This window comes from Alexandromys fortis, unplaced genomic scaffold (genome assembly GCF_014885135.2).
Source record: "Alexandromys fortis isolate MF-2015 unplaced genomic scaffold, M_Fortis_MF-2015_v1.1 scaffold_81, whole genome shotgun sequence".
NCBI classification, from domain to species: Eukaryota; Metazoa; Chordata; class Mammalia; order Rodentia; family Cricetidae; genus Alexandromys; species Alexandromys fortis.
Genome location: NW_026067960.1, coordinates 1,312,066 through 1,327,093, shown reverse-complemented (window position 1 = coordinate 1,327,093; position 15,028 = coordinate 1,312,066). Strand labels below are relative to the sequence as shown.

General features: G+C 46.8%; 1 protein-coding gene across 6 annotated transcripts in view; it reads left to right on the top strand.

The window, feature by feature from the left end:
- The window catches only part of Znf217 (zinc finger protein 217), a 41,853-nt gene that overhangs the window by 13,210 nt on the left and 13,615 nt on the right, over window positions 1-15,028 (top strand). The window contains exon 1 of one of the 6 annotated variants that reach the window (XM_050152931.1): window positions 2,407-2,534. The exons of 1 other annotated variant lie outside the window; for it this stretch is intronic. The gene's annotated coding sequence lies outside the window, so the exon portion shown is untranslated. Of the gene's footprint in view, window positions 1-2,406; window positions 2,535-3,759; window positions 3,779-5,660; window positions 5,818-5,842; window positions 6,007-12,933; window positions 14,658-15,028 lie in introns of those variants that run through there. 4 more of the 6 variants (XM_050152935.1, XM_050152930.1, XM_050152932.1 and 1 more) reach the window with 4 other exon arrangements.

Below are 15,028 nucleotides of genomic sequence, written 5' to 3'. Positions count from 1 at the left end.
CCCCCCCCCCCCCCCCAGTTCTGGGCATGTAATCTAGGGCCTCTTGCATGCTAGGGAAGTGCTCTACCGTTGAGCTCCATCCCCAGCCCTGTTTTGTTTTGAGGCAGGGTCTTCTTCTGCCTCGGCCTCCTAAGTATTTAGGATTTGGGGTATCCAGCATCATGATTAATTGATTTTGTTAATTTTTTGAGACAGCGTCTCTTGGAGCCCAGGCTAGCCTAGAACCTATTTTGTAACCCAGGTCAAAAAACCTCCTGCCTCTGCCTCAGGAATGCTGAGCCCGGCCTCATGCTGTCCCACCTTTCCTTATCAGAGAGTCCCACTCAGACCTGGGTGGCCACAGACTTACAGAGGTTCACCTGCCTCTACCTTTACTTAGTTTTGATTATTTTGAGACAGGGTTTCAGGTTGCCCAGGCTGTTCTTGAACTTGTGATCCTCCTGCCTCAATCTTCTGAGAGGCTGGAGTCACTGCCCTAGACCACCAGGCCACGTTCACCACTCACTTTTCTAGGTAAGGAATCTGAACCTTAACAGATGAAATAATCGTCTAAGATTATGTGACTCTTCAGGGCTGGAACCACAGTGAAGGGGAAGGTGTGCCTGTCCAGGCCACCCTCTCGGATCCTTCGGGAAAGGAAAAGTAGTTTTTTTTTTTTTTTTTTTTTTTGGTGTGGGACGTGATGGTGGCAGAGGCAGGGCAGGCGGTGGAAAGCCCCAGTCTGAGAAAACTGCTGGTTGGTAGGTGTAGAATTGGAAGTGAGAACCCTGCCAAGACTTGACTGTTAGACCCAAAGGCTAGCCAGGCTGCCCAAGGAGGCGCCCAGAGCCATAGGAGACCCTGAGTAGGGTGGTGACAGACTTGGCCCTCCTTTGTGAAGGTTGTCCTGTGTTCTGGGTGGAGGACACTTGGAGGCCCAGCTAGATAGAGCTGAGAAACAGATATATGGACACTGTGTTTGACTGGAGGAGGGAACTGGGTCCCCCACACCACACTGGGGTTAGAGACACACATAACTGACAGAAGTGAGGTTCAAAATATTTTGGAGGTGCGTCCCTCTGCATGTTTGGTGAGTTATCCCCAGTGCCAGCATTGAAAACTTAGGAGACAGTAGGATTGGCTGGTAAATGCCTATAGTGATATTTATTTATTTATTTTTGGTTTTTCGAGACAAGGTTTCTCAGTAGCTATGGAGCCAGTCCTGGAAATCGCTCTGTAGATCAGGCTGACCTCGAACTCACAGAGATCTGCCTGCCTCTGCCTCCCGAGTGCTGGCGTTAAAGGCATGGGCCATGACCGCCTGGCATGTTTTAATAAATAAAGCTTGCTTCACTAGTGGCTTGGCTGCTTTGTTTTTCTGATCTTCAGCTTGAACCCTAATATCTGTCTCTGAGTTTTTATGATTTGTACTACAAATGTAGGTGTGTCTATAATATTTAATTTAGCTGTTTGTGGGGAAGAAAAGTTTGATCCTAATGCAAAGAGGCAACAGGTTGAACAGTAACTAGAATATTCCTGTAGCTTTAAAATATTAAAGAATATTAGCATAATATTACTACATATTAATATTAATAATACAAATACTTGTAAATAATAATAACAATAATAATAATAAAAATGTTCTTTGAAACATGGTCTTTCGACTTAGCCCCGGCTGTCCCAGAACTCACTATGTAGACCAGGCTGTCCTTAGACTCACAGAGATCTGCCACCTCTCTGCCTCTGCTTCCAGAGTGCCAGTATTAAAGGGTAGGCATCACCATGCCCTGCTGTTATTATTTTGAGACAAGGACTTATGATTAGCCCAGGCTGGACTTAAACTCACTGTTTGGCTGAGAATGACTTTGAGAATTTAATCCTTCTGCCTAGGGCTGGGTTTCAGCCATGGTGACCACTCCTAAAAATGCCATGCTGGAGAGGCAGGCTTCCTGCATGTGGGCAAGCACTCCACAGTGAACTATATTCCCAGCCCTGGTTTGTCTGAGACAGGATCTCAAGTATTCAGGCTAGCCTTGAATGCCTGGATCTGCCTGCTTCCATTTGAGTGTGTGACTAGAAAATGGTTCTCTTGTTTGAGATGGTGGCCATGACTGGATTTCAATGGTGTTTACTTTCCCGTCTCTCTTCCCTTTGTCCCATTGGGAAAACCTGTTGACTGGAAGAAGTTTTGAGAACGTTATAAGTATAAATCTTTAGGGCACTTTCCACGAATGTTTGGAGAGAAGGCAGCCTTGGGGAACAGCAGTATTAAAGGAAGAAACAATTGTGCCTTTAAAGGGGTTAACAAAGTTGCTGAAGGGACAGATGTCCTTAGAATCAAATGGTGTTCTTAACCCAATCAAGGTTGATTTAGTCAATCAAGTCGGATTATATCTCAACCTCTATTTAAATTGAGCTTTACTCTTAGCCCCTCCCTTCTTGGTTTGCTTGTAAAAACCAGCAATCCACCTCTCCTGTATTGTTCCGGGCCAGGTGGACTGGCAGGCTCCTAGGATTTCCAGGTTTCCGCACACCACCACCTTCCATCCTGAAAGGTAACTTCTGCTGTCTACTTTTCCCTCATCTTACCGAGTGTTTTCAAAACGGGGGACTTCCATGGGGTTGAAATTTAGGAAGGGAAAAGTGGAGTGCCCTCCCTCCCTCCCTCGGCTTTGTTATCTTCCCTTGATTCAGAGCTTTCAGTCAGGGCTGCCCTGACTCCCTCTCAGATGTCCTTTGTAGTTTGTAAACGCAGGTTTGACTAACTTTTTCTGTTCCCTGCTGCCTGCAGTGTTTCTGGTTTTCCTGTCCTGTACACTGAGTTCTTTTGAGCTTGTGTGCCGTTTCTGCTGCAGCTCCATGGATTTCGTTTCCAAGTTGTTTCTCTGTAATCTGTTCCACAGTGAAATAAATACTTAGGAAAGATTATATTCCATCTGTACTTCTAATTAGGACTTAGTCTCAAAAAGATAATTCCTGTAGATAGGTACATACAACAAACCAGGCTTGCTCTTGTTTTTGTAAGATTTTCGAATACAGGCGGGATCTGGAGAGAAAATAAGATGTTAGTTTAGGGAACAGGCTTGCTAGCACTAAGATGAAATCATAGATAATAGTGATTTTTTTTTAAATAAGCGCACATTGGGAAATGTGTCTTGGGTGGGGGCTGTTTGGGGACTATGAAAAGGACGAGACATGACTGAGGTTCGTCGGGTTCAGGAGGTGGTGGGATAGAGCCTGCGTTTGGGTACACGTGCAAATCCCAGCAGGAGGGACCGAGAAACCGGGTCCCACTCGGTGGCTGCGGCTGCGTCCTCCAGCACCTGATTCCTTTAGAGGTAGCGCAGCCTGGGAAGTGAGTGATGGCGAAGCTGGGTTCCGCGTGGGCGGGGCTAAGGTCGTGGAGACCAACGTTCGATTTTTCAGTTTCCACTTAGCCCAGGAGTGGGGAGTTCTTAGCTGCTTATTACGAAACCAAACGTCCCTCGGGTTCTCCTGTGACTTTCCGACTTTTAATTGTGTCTAACGACCCACGCTCCCCAAATCAACGCGAGGCACGAGCCTCAGCATTCTAAGGCAGGAATTCCGATCCCTCTACGTCCCCTGGAAAACACGGTGTGTGTTTGCAAGCCCAGCCGTCACTGGCAGAATTTTGCAACGATTTCCCAGTTTTGTTGGCACATTTCCAGGAGGGAAGGTTCTTTGTAATTCTTTACTCAGACATCAGGATCACATACAAGTCTCTTAGCAGATAGACAAGGGAAGACAATTCTCTTTCAGTTTTAAAAGCTACAACATAGTAAGTTTTTTTTTTTAATTGTCCCTTTTATTTGTGGTAGGGGGAAGGAGGGAAAGGAGAAACAGTAACAGCCCATCTGATGCCAAAATGGCTTAGAGTGGTGGCTTTGTGAGGGCATGGAGGAACCCCCCCCCCTTCTCCCTTTGCTCTGGAAATAACTCAGTAGCTACAAGGTCTGAGAGCCCGGGTTTCATTGTTCTTAGCCATACGATTATTTGTCAAAATATTTGACTATTTCCCTATTGCTGCTTAGAAGTTTGGACTTTCCTTTATGCTCCATCTCCACACTGGGCTTTCTGGCTATCAGCACTATTGTGTTTACAGGATTCTAGGCTTCAGAGTGCAAAGGTTATCCATTAACGCGGAGACAGGCTACACGGTTTAGCCTCAGCCTCCATCCACTTTACTTGGTCATAGTTTTCTTTGTTTTGTGTAAACTGCCCCCCCCATCGTTTTTTGGGACAAAGTTAAATGAAGTCTCCTGCTTATGAATGTTTGAGCTGTTGCAAGTAGAGCGTGAACATTTATTAGGCTTTAACCAATACTTTAAGGGCAGATATTAATCTGGTGAACCCTAGTACAAAAAATGATCGATATCTTATGTACTTGAATGAGAATCAGGGCTGGCTTAAGGATCTCCTTCCAGCGCTGCTAATTAATTGTGAGTAAGTAATTGATTCACTTCCTTTGAAAAAAAGACTAACGAGACCATATGTGGGTTGGTAGTTACGTAAAAACGACAGCAAAAACATTCTACAAGGCAGATTCTTGCCCCTTGATAAGCTGGTTTCTTGAATTCTTCCTATTAACAACTGCGTTGCTTACTAGTTCCGGCGGTTTTTTTTTTACCCCCCATCCCCCCCCTCGTTTCTTTTGATTTAAAAAATGGGTATGAGTGCTTTATTGATGTTTTCCCACATTTTGACACGGGGGACACCTTGAAAAAGAAACAAACAAGTTCTTTTTGTATGAAGCAATAGATCTTTTTTATATTTGAATTTATTTGCATTTTGGAGCAGAAAAATTATTGGATGTGATAGTGGCCGCCATAGTTCCTCCCTGAGGGCTTACTTAAAACAGGGGCATCTGTCCCAGGTCTTTGGAGTCATAACCTTTTCCTGTCTTTTCTTTCATCTTTTCTATGAGTCAGGAACAAAACAGTAGGGGAACGTTTTAAGTGAGTTGGGCATAAAGGGGGGCGTGTTTTTGTTTTTGACCCCACTTTTAAGCCTAGTTTCACCCAAGTGAGTTTCTATGCAAACTCAGATTTGTGATACTAAGTCCAAACTCGGACATGAAATTATAATAGAAACGCAAAACCACGGTCTTAAGGGAAAACGACAGCTTTATGAAGATAGCACTTTGGGGAAATTTAATCCCTTATCTCACACTGAATCTCTGAAAAGTGTTTTCCTGAACACCGCTATCCTGTAAGCTCCCCAAAGTCAGTGGCAAAATTTTTTTCTTTTTTTTTTTTGTTCCTGATTCTGGGCGACCCGGGAGTTGGGCAACCGGCTCCTCCCCTCCCCGAGCGCACCTTGCGGGGGCGGGGGGGGGAGGGCAGCGAGGGAGGATGGGCTGTGCGCCTGCGCGCGGTGATCGCAGCCCCCCCCCCTCCACCCCCTGAATACCTGTCACTGGAACCGCCCGGGCGCGAGCGCGCCACGTTAGGCCGGATGGCGGGAGGTGGAGCGGGGCGCGCGTGCGCGGGACCTCGTGGGGCGGGAGCGGAGTGCGCGCGCCGCTCAGCGGGGCTCGCGCCTCGGGGGGCTCGTGGGGGGCGTGGCCGGCCTCGGTGGGCGTGTCACAGGCGCGCTTGCGCATACGCACGGGCTCGAGGGGGCGTGGCAGACGCGGCTGGGGGCGGGGCGTCGGGCGGGGCGGCCCGGGGGGGAGGGCGCAACAGCTGCTGCGAGCACTTTCTGCCCCAACAGTCCCCCCGCCGGACGCCGGCCGCCCGCGCAGGGACCCCGCGCCTGCACTGTCCCCGCGCGGACGAGTAGGGGGCGCCCGCGCCGCTCCCTCGCCCCGCGCCGGAGGTGAGCCCGGCCCCCTGGAGCCGCTGTGTGGGTGGGGGTCCCGGCGCCCGCGGCCGTGGGAGGCGGGCATGGCGCGGCCCCGTCCGGGGCCCCGCGTCGTCGGGGCCCTGGAGGCGGACGCACAAAGGCCGCGCCGTCCTTGCCGCTCGTTCAGCCCGCGGCCCGGGCGGTGCAGCCGGACGGCCGCAGGTAAAGGGGCGGCTGCGTCCCCACGGCCGGGACTGCGCGTGGGGCTGGGAGGGACGGCCGAGACAATGGCCCGCCCGCCGCGGTGTGGCCGTCGGGGGTCCGCGCCCCTGTCGGACCTGCGTCCCGCAAGTGAGGGAAGAAGGTGTTCGGTTTCACGCCCAAACTTAAAACGCCCCGCAAACTCCCGTGGGAAGTTGGTGCGGGGCGTCGGGAGGCGTAACCGCACACTGGAGGGCGCGGCCCTGAGAGCCTCAGTTTAGCCCCAACGCGAGCGGGCGGGCGCACCGTGATGGGCGCCCCCGCCGCGGACCCTCGGAGCTCGGGAAGAGCATTCTTGGGCGCGGAGAGTGGGGGTGGGGACACCAGGAGGGAGTTTTTCCCAAAGGGTTTGCTTCCTGAAGTGAGCCGAAGCCCTGGGGCCCCCATTTGGGACCCCCGGTGGGGGCCGGTCCGCATTCGGGCTATAGAAACTTTTTAACTTTTTATTGTTTGAGTCCGGGATGGGGGTGGGGGACGTAGGGTGGTCGTTCCCGGACGGAAGGTTTCTGTCCTTGAGCCTTAGTTTCTCTTTCTGAGAAACAGGAATTCTTGAGCACGCCTTGATTAAGGGTAGCCAGCCTGGGGTCCCTGGTTGTGGGGCACCATGTGTACCACAGGTTCCCGTGGCCGGCTGGTTTCCTGGTTTGGGGATGGGTTGGAGCCATTAAGCTGTATGTTTTAAGAGGCCTAGGTCTGATTTAGTTCAGGTTGATTCAATTAAGTCTTCATCGCTTTTGAGTTGGTTGAATAACTTGACATGAGATTAAGGCCAACAAAAGAAGAGGCCGGGTAGCCACAGCTGCTGGCCAGGCCTGGAGGCTAGGTAGGGGCCTCAGGGGGCCTTTCACCTCCCTTTGTAAGTGAAGGACGTGCAGAGCGTTCTTCTTGACTACTTTCCCCCTAGTGGATCCACTGCCTTGATTGGTATCAAGTCAGATTTCAGATGCCTAATTTTTACTTCGAGGATGAGTAACAGGTCTAGCCCCCCCTCCCCCCAAGCTATTTTCTGTAGTGACAAGTGCAGAGAACTAACCTAATTGCCGTCTGAAAAATATAACCGCCACACCACTAGTTTGTGCTTAAAGTACCGAGAACTTTTAAGGTGTGTCCTTAATGGTAGATGCCTTTTTTCTTCCCAAGAAATCCTTTTTATTTTAGATACTGTTTTTCAAAGTTTTGGAGTCCAGTGACACATTTTTTTCCTTTTTGGTTATTTTGATTTTCATTTTGAATCTTGATCTTTTATTTATTGGGAGTTACCCCCAAGGCTCCCCTGCCCATCCTGCCACTTTCCCAGTTATGTAAGTATAAAAATCCAAGAGGCAGTGACCTCTAAAGATTCTACCCTCATGCATACAGAAGGAGGAAATAGAGGGAAGGCTTCTGGGGAAAGGGCCTAGGTCTTTAGTTCCAGCTTCTTTTGATCCTTTACCCTCTCACCACCGGCTCCCATTTTGCAGTCTGAGCTCGTCTTTTTCACTGTAATATTTGGTGAGATTGAAGTTTAATAATTGTCTCTCTCCGCATTATTCCCTTTCACTTCTTACTTAAAAAAAGGAACTAAGATGCCACTTAGAAAATTTCCCCCTTTATGCTATTTTAATAATAGCTCTCTTTTCCTCCAGGTGGTGGGGAGGACCAGGGGCAGAGAAAGTTCAGACTCTGGCTTTTTTGAGGGGGGGGGATGTTTGCATTCGTTTTGGAATCCTCCATTTTTGGCAGAGAAACTTGGGTGTCTAGGAGCCCCTAAACCTTTTCTAGTGGGCTTTTTTTTTTTTAAAGAGAGGAAATCTGAAAATAAAACTTAATCAAGTCTCTTATAAACTGATGGAATAATTAATTAAGGAATCCAAAGGTATAGGACGGCTTAGTCTGTGTCCTCCTGGCAGATAAGTGCTAATGACCTTTTCTCCCTTACCATCGCCACAGCAGGGCTGCCACCCTCAGTCTAGGAGTCCTCTTAATTCTGAGCTGCCTGATTAGAGCCTCGGGGGTTCCAGAAGATGAGCTCTTTGCCCACTTTATTAAATGACATTCTTTTCCCCCCCAGTTGTTCTAAACATGATATTGTTAATGAGAACTTTGAAGTAGTTTTAATGACCCTTGACTGCCTTAAAAACAGTACTTCATAAAAGATCTGTTCTGACTGCTGTGGAAACAAATGACTTAAAAATACTGTATAGGAAGCTGTGTTTCCAATCAGAAAACAATTTGAAACTGTCCTATCTCATGCTGTGTGGCCTCCATTGTGGACTTTTGAGGTCACTGGCTATGATTTCTTTTAAATGACTGGTTCCTGATTTCCCATTTCAGTTTAATCCCGTGGCAGTATGTGTAATTAATAATTTGGGAAGTTGAAGCTGAGTTATCAAGAAGTGGGTTTTCCAGCTATTGAATTAGAAGGAACACATGAAGCAGCTTAGGTAAACTCTTCTAGCATCAAAATGTGCCATTTTAAGTCACAACCTAGAGTACGGACTAGTTTTCATTCACTAGGGTGATTAAAAAATAAAAATTTGGAAGACGTGTATACAACAGCTACCAAAATTGAATTAAAGGATTTCAGTTCTATTAAATATTCTGAACCAGGAAGGGCTTAGCTACAGGCATGTAAATAAAAGCTGTGACAATGGAGGCCCTCAGCTCCAGGTTTTCAGGGGAGCGGTGTTAATAGTTTAAATGCATGTGAGAGAAAGTGTGTTATTGCACAAAGACTTGGAATGTCCTCACTCTGCTGTGGGGGAGTCTGGTGGAATATCACTTGCAGCCTCGTTGTGGGGACACTGTAGAAAGTGCTAAGAAGTCTTTCGGTTAGGTGATCTGGATTAAGGCTCTTGGCTAGCCAGTAATATAGCCAGACAAATTTACAAGGGTATGTGGGCCAAAGGGTTTTAAATTCAGACCACGAGGGCAGATAGAAATCTTGCCTTTAAGGAAGTGTGTGTGGGGGCGAGAGGGGAGGGAGTGGGGACACATGTCGACTGTCCATCTCTCGTTCTCCTTAAAAAATCTTCATCTTCCCATGAGTGAGTTCAGTTGTTGGACCTATCTACCTTCCAGATAAACGGTGGTGGTGGGGCAAGCCCCTGTTAGCCAGAGCCACCATAGACCACCCTTTATGTCGCGCTTCCTAGAAAACTTGACATGTGAGCCTGTGTTGACTGCAGCATTCTGAAGAGCCATTGCTTCCTGCCCAGGCTAGCAGCATTATTGAGTTACTGGAAATTTGGGGCCAGTTTGGTAATTTTATGATAAACTTGAGAAATACAATTACTAACCCTGAAAAGACAGCTCAGCAGAGGTGAGCAAGGGGAAGAGTTGACCCTTGGCTTTTAGATTTTTTCCCTACACTATTCCCAAACCAAGCTAGCTCTTTAATGGGCGACGATTGTCTTTCAAGTTTAAGATACTGAATACTGAATGGCCCGGTGGCTTTTTACTTCACTTTGTATTGTCTCTTAGAGGAGGATAATTTAAATGTTTAGTAACTTGATGTTTGTTTGACACTCTGCATAAGTGAATATTTAAAAGGACCTAATTCAGTTTGGTGGCGGTTTTTATTTCCTAGTAGCTGCTGTGTAAAACTAGCCAACAGTGATTGGTCTTACGCATTGAAAGGAGTTTTTGTTTTTATTGATTTGAGATGTTAACAGGTATCTATGAAAGCGCTGAACACAGCTTTAGTGTTTATTCAACTTTATGTAGGAAGTGGTCGTTCTGTGAGGTCGAGGAAAGCTGGATTTTAAGGGTATTGCCTAAGCTTGTGTTTTATTTTTACCTGGTTAGTTAAATTGGATCTAATTTAGACTTTGCCCATTTAACCTTCTGAAAAAAAATGGCATAGTGTTTAATTCCTGGTGCTATATAATGGTTACACTAGTTGTTGTGTGATGCGCTGTGCAGACATGAGTCAGTGCACAGCTTACAAGAGTTTGCTGCTGTTTGCTGAAACCCTTCTCTCTGTTGGGTTGGCCCAGTCAGATCTCAAAGCAGATGGAAGGTTGCCCTGATAGGCAAGGTTACTGAGAGAAACAGAGGACACCTCTGTCTCTTCCTGCCTAATTGACAATTAGCAAAAAAGTTACTTCTCCCATAAGCTGCTTTGCACATTGATATGGAGTGTTTAAAAAACAGTTTACAGATCTCAGCACTGATAATATTGAAAGTAAAACTGGCTTTCTCAGCACACCTGAACTGTTTTGGGGGCGAATCAGGCTGTATCTCTTGAAAGGGCTTCGATCTTACTCCTGCTGCTGGGAGTGGAGTGTTCTCAGGGACTTTCAGGAAATGGGATTTTGTCCAGGATTTATCACCTTGCCTTTCAGCAGTGTTTTGCCTGTGATGGATTATATTATGATGCTGATGCTGATGCTGAATTTAAACTGAGCATTTACATTTAAATCTTTCTGTTTCTCTGAACTTTTAAGTGTTTTTCCCTCACCTGCTAGGTAAGTTGGCCTGACCACTGAAAGGTCAAAAGTAAACAGTCTTAGGTGGTGGTAAGGTCCCTTGCCACCAAGTCTAATACCATGCATTTTGATTCTTGAGACATACATGTTGGAAAGAGAGAACTGGCTTCCAAATATTGTCTGCTCTTTGCTCTCCACATATGTGGTGTCCTTAAGACACGCACACACCCCCATATACAAATAATCGTTTTAGAAAGTGATAGGTTTTATTTGATACTGTAGACTGATATAGAAGTTAGTCCTTGTAAGAAAACAGTGTAGTAGACTGGAGATGGCTCAGTAACTGGTTAGAGCCCTTGTTGCTCTTGCAGAGGACTAAGATTCGGTTCCTAGCATTCACATGGTGGCTCACAGCCATCCATAACTTGAGTTTCAGGGATCTGATGCCTTTTCTAAACTTCAGGCCCTGCATGTAGATGTTTCACACACATACACTTGGCAGAACACACAATAAATATTTAAGCCCTAGATCCTGGAACTAACTTTGTAGACCAGGCTGGCCTTGAACTCAACTAGTACTGGGATCGAGCCACCACCACCTGGCTCGATAAGTAAATCTTAGCAAATCTCTCTCCCCACAAACTTTATATTAATGGATGTTTGGCCTGCCTGTACTTCTGAGTACTATGTGTGCCTTTGGAGGCCAGAAGAGGCTGTTGTACCCCTAGAACTGGAGTTAGAGCTGTAACCTGCCTTGTGGGAGCTGGGAATTGAACCTACGTTCTCTGGAAGAGTAACCAGTTCTTTAACTACTGAGCCATATTTCCCGCCTGAATTTTATAGTTTTAAAGATAGAAATAAATTGGCCAGAGGGTAGTGCTGTGTGTTGAGTGTTTTAGAGCGTCTGTTAGGACACCTAGCCTGCACGACACGTTGGAGGACGTGGCGGATTGCTGCCTGGGAGAGGAGCAAATGCCTTCCTGATCCTCAGTGGGATGGCCCTTACCAAGAATGGAGGATAGCGTGCTCTTGGGAAGCACAGAGATGTGTTACCCGAGGCTCTGGGTGACTGAGCATGTCTGTGTGCAGTGGTGTTCCACATCCAAGTATAGTGGTTGTCAGGAGTGGCAGCTGCCCTGATTTGCTGTTTGAGCAGTTTGTCTATCTTGTGTAGTTGGTAATTACAGTCAGGTACTGGGGGGGGGGGGTTCTTGGTTGGTTTAGTCACATCAGTGTCTAGTGATTCACAGAATAGCAGACACACTTGAGCGACCAGGATGCTCTCAAGATTGGAGGGCATGTTGAGTGAGGTGCCTGGGGGGGTGGGACTGAAAGGTCAGTGCTGCCTTTACGGGAGTGAAGATTTATGTTTCTCTCTCTCTCTCTCTTTTTTTTTTTGGCTATGTACTTTTTTTTTTAACAAGCTTGGTATGGTTAGAATCCTTGCTTTCCTGACAACCAAACAAACCTAACATTGCAGATATGTCCCTTCTGTCAAGAAACGGTCCTTAAAGTACTAGGATTTGAGTTGCCTTCTGCACTTCAGGAGGAAGGCTGGAGTCTTCTGGGAAAGTTGAGTTTGCTTGCCCTCTTCAGGTAGAGGGATGACCATTTTTTAGGTTGCAATTACAGTAGAACAGTTGTTTTGATAGACTCAGACACTTAAGTCTATTGCAGTTCTTTAATGATTATAGTTCAGCAAATTGATCTTAACACTTTAAGTATTCTGTCCTTTATAGTTCAGCAAGAAATTTGTGGCTTGTCAGTGGAGAAGAGTGAGCACCCGCTGCCACTGAAGGGGACAAACTCAAGTGGTGCATTCTTGTTTTCCAGTACTGGGGATGGAACCCCAGACCTGCATATGGTGCAGCAGGCCAGTGCACACGCTGGTCCCAACTCAGCACAGCTGTTTGTGCTGGTCAGTTTTATAAGTGTGTGTGGGGGAAAGTCTGGCACACACCTTTAATCTCAGTGTTTGGGAGGCAGAGGCAGTTTGAGTTCGAGGCTAAGTCTAGTCTACACAGCAAATTCCATGCTAGCAGAGGCTATGTAGAGAGAGACACCCAGTTTCAGACAAAAACACCCAAAAACAAAAAATCTTGATGGGATGGAAAGATGATTGATTTGTTGACAGCACTTGTTGCTCTTCCATGGGACCCTTGTTCAATTCCCAGTACCCATCCCAGATGGCTTTCTACCACCTCCAGCTCCAAGGGATCTGTTCTTAAGTTCTCTTGTAGTCTTGATTGCAGTCATGGTCATGGGGTGGTGGCCTTTTGACTCGCCATGAGGAAACCTTGTGAACATTTGGGTTCATTTTAGCATCAGATCTGGTGGGCAGGGGCCATAGCCCGAGAAGTGGCTGCTGCTTTGGCCCTTGCTTCCTGAAGACATAAGTGTCACTTGGCCCAGTGCCAGGTTCCAGAGAGACAGCAGTGAACCAGCCAGCAGACTCTGTCTCTAGGATTTTTATATTTGGTAAAGTTTTAAAAATAATCTTTAAAATTATGGTAGAGAAAAATAATTTGTTTTACCTTTTTTAAATCTTAATTTTTAAATTTGTATTTCCTCCTAGGATAGTTTTGGATTGAACTAAAGTCCTGAGAGGATGTCACTGCTGAGCCATGGGGATGGTGGTGTGCAGGAGTTGTGAGGAGGCTTGCTCCTGAGTCTTCAGAGGCTGTAACTCAGGCTGTCCGAAGCTGCGTCAGTTGGCATAGTTGTTACTGTCAGAATCTGCTCTGGAAACTTCTCAGGAGAAGGAAGCACTTCCAGCTTTACTCTTCTCTTGCCTCTCTACCTCTGAGCCAGATATGGCCCCATTTCTGTCTCTGGCCACCACTCTGTGCCTCTTGTCCTTTACTGGGCATGTCTCAGGGTGCCATCTCGAGCATCTTTGCCTTGAGCTGTATGTAGTCTGCCTCTCAGGGAGCCGAGGAGGAGTTCACATGTGAAAATTGTAGCTATTTCCCCCCCTTAAATAGCAAGAATACTTTATTCCAAACCTAGTGTCAAACACAAGGACAGTGCAGATTTGAACAGAATACACTGTCCAGGAAGCAGGCTGTATGAGTGAAGGTGCTCAGATGCTTCCTGGGACTGTAGTTGCCCTTACCCCCCAGCTGAGTGGTCATGATTTGAACCAGGATGGTAACCTTTTGGAAAAGGAGCTTTTAGAGAAGTAGGGTTCTTCCAAAAGCTTAGACTTCACAGATGAGCCCTCCCATATTGTGCCCCCAGCTCAAGCAGGTTTGCTTTTAGCTTTTTTGAGATAGGGTTTCATACTTTAATCTAGGTTGGCCTGGAACTCACTGTTATTCGATATAATTGCTTCTCTACCATTTTTAAAATAAAGAGGAAAGGATGTTTAGTAGCTTAGTGACTACTCAAACTGCAGTTAACCCTGTGGCTCTGAACAGAAGTGGGTCAGCAGGCTGAAATCCTGCATTTCTAGAGTACGTACCTAATTTTCCAGTGAACATTGTGCCCGGGTTATAGGTGTCAGGTTAGTAAACGTGTGTAAATCTAAAATCGGTCCCAAGCTTAGATTGCTGCTAGTGCTTCTGTTGTGTGGATCTGTCCTCAGCCATAGACAGGGTTTAGTGCTTGTCAACCTTCCTGTAGTTTTAACCTCAGGAAGTGCCCAGGTTGAGTTAGCTTTGCCAGGACACCTTGGGCTAGAACTCAGGTCTCTATTACATCACAGGGTGGTAACTACTTCGGGTACTTAGCCTCCATTGTGATTGTAATAAAGGCAGAGACAAAGGCTTGCCCTACCGCACTCTGCTCCAGATCTCACAGCTGTGTAATGTGAAGCGGGAAAGAGCCGCCTTCACTCCACCAGTGGGGTGGGGTGTAGAAGGGAGGAGAATGATACTGTGGCAGGTGGCTTTGTGCCCTTTGGTTTCTTTAGGTGGAATTAACCACCTTAGGAGGAGAGGAGGAAGGACTACGTAGTAACAAACCCTTGAAGGACCCTGACTTTTTTAGGGGTTAGTTCTTTTTTTTTTTTAGGGGTTAGTTCTTGAAAGGTGAAAAACCAGCCTCTGAAGCAGACCCCTTAGTGCTAAGTGACTCCTCCCTGCCACCTGGCCAGTGCCCAAGCGGAAGATGGAGTACAAAGAGGGAGGTGTTTTCTGCTGGAGGAATGGGCCATGCGGAGCCGGGTCTGTGAAAGCCTGTTAGAGATGTGAACATTGCAAAGTAAGTGGCCTCTGCATCTGAGGTCATTACCCTGTCTGGCCACATCCAGTTCCCAAACTCATCCAAAGCTCTGGGCCGAGGCAAATGCCCATTTTGAGGTTTGTCTGAATGGGGACCTCCTGTGTTGTGTGCTGAGGGTTTGGATCTCTATGTGGCTGAGATACTGAGACCTTGTGTCCTATATGCAGGTAACCTAAAGCAGTCTCATTTTGTCAGCTCATTTTCATAACGTTTTTCCTTAGAGACAGGGTCTCCTTATGTAGCTCTGGCTGTTTTTTTTTTTTAAATATTTATTTATTATATATACAATGTTCTGTCTGTGTGTATGCCTGAAGGCCAGAAGAGGGTACCAGACCTCACTACAGATGGTT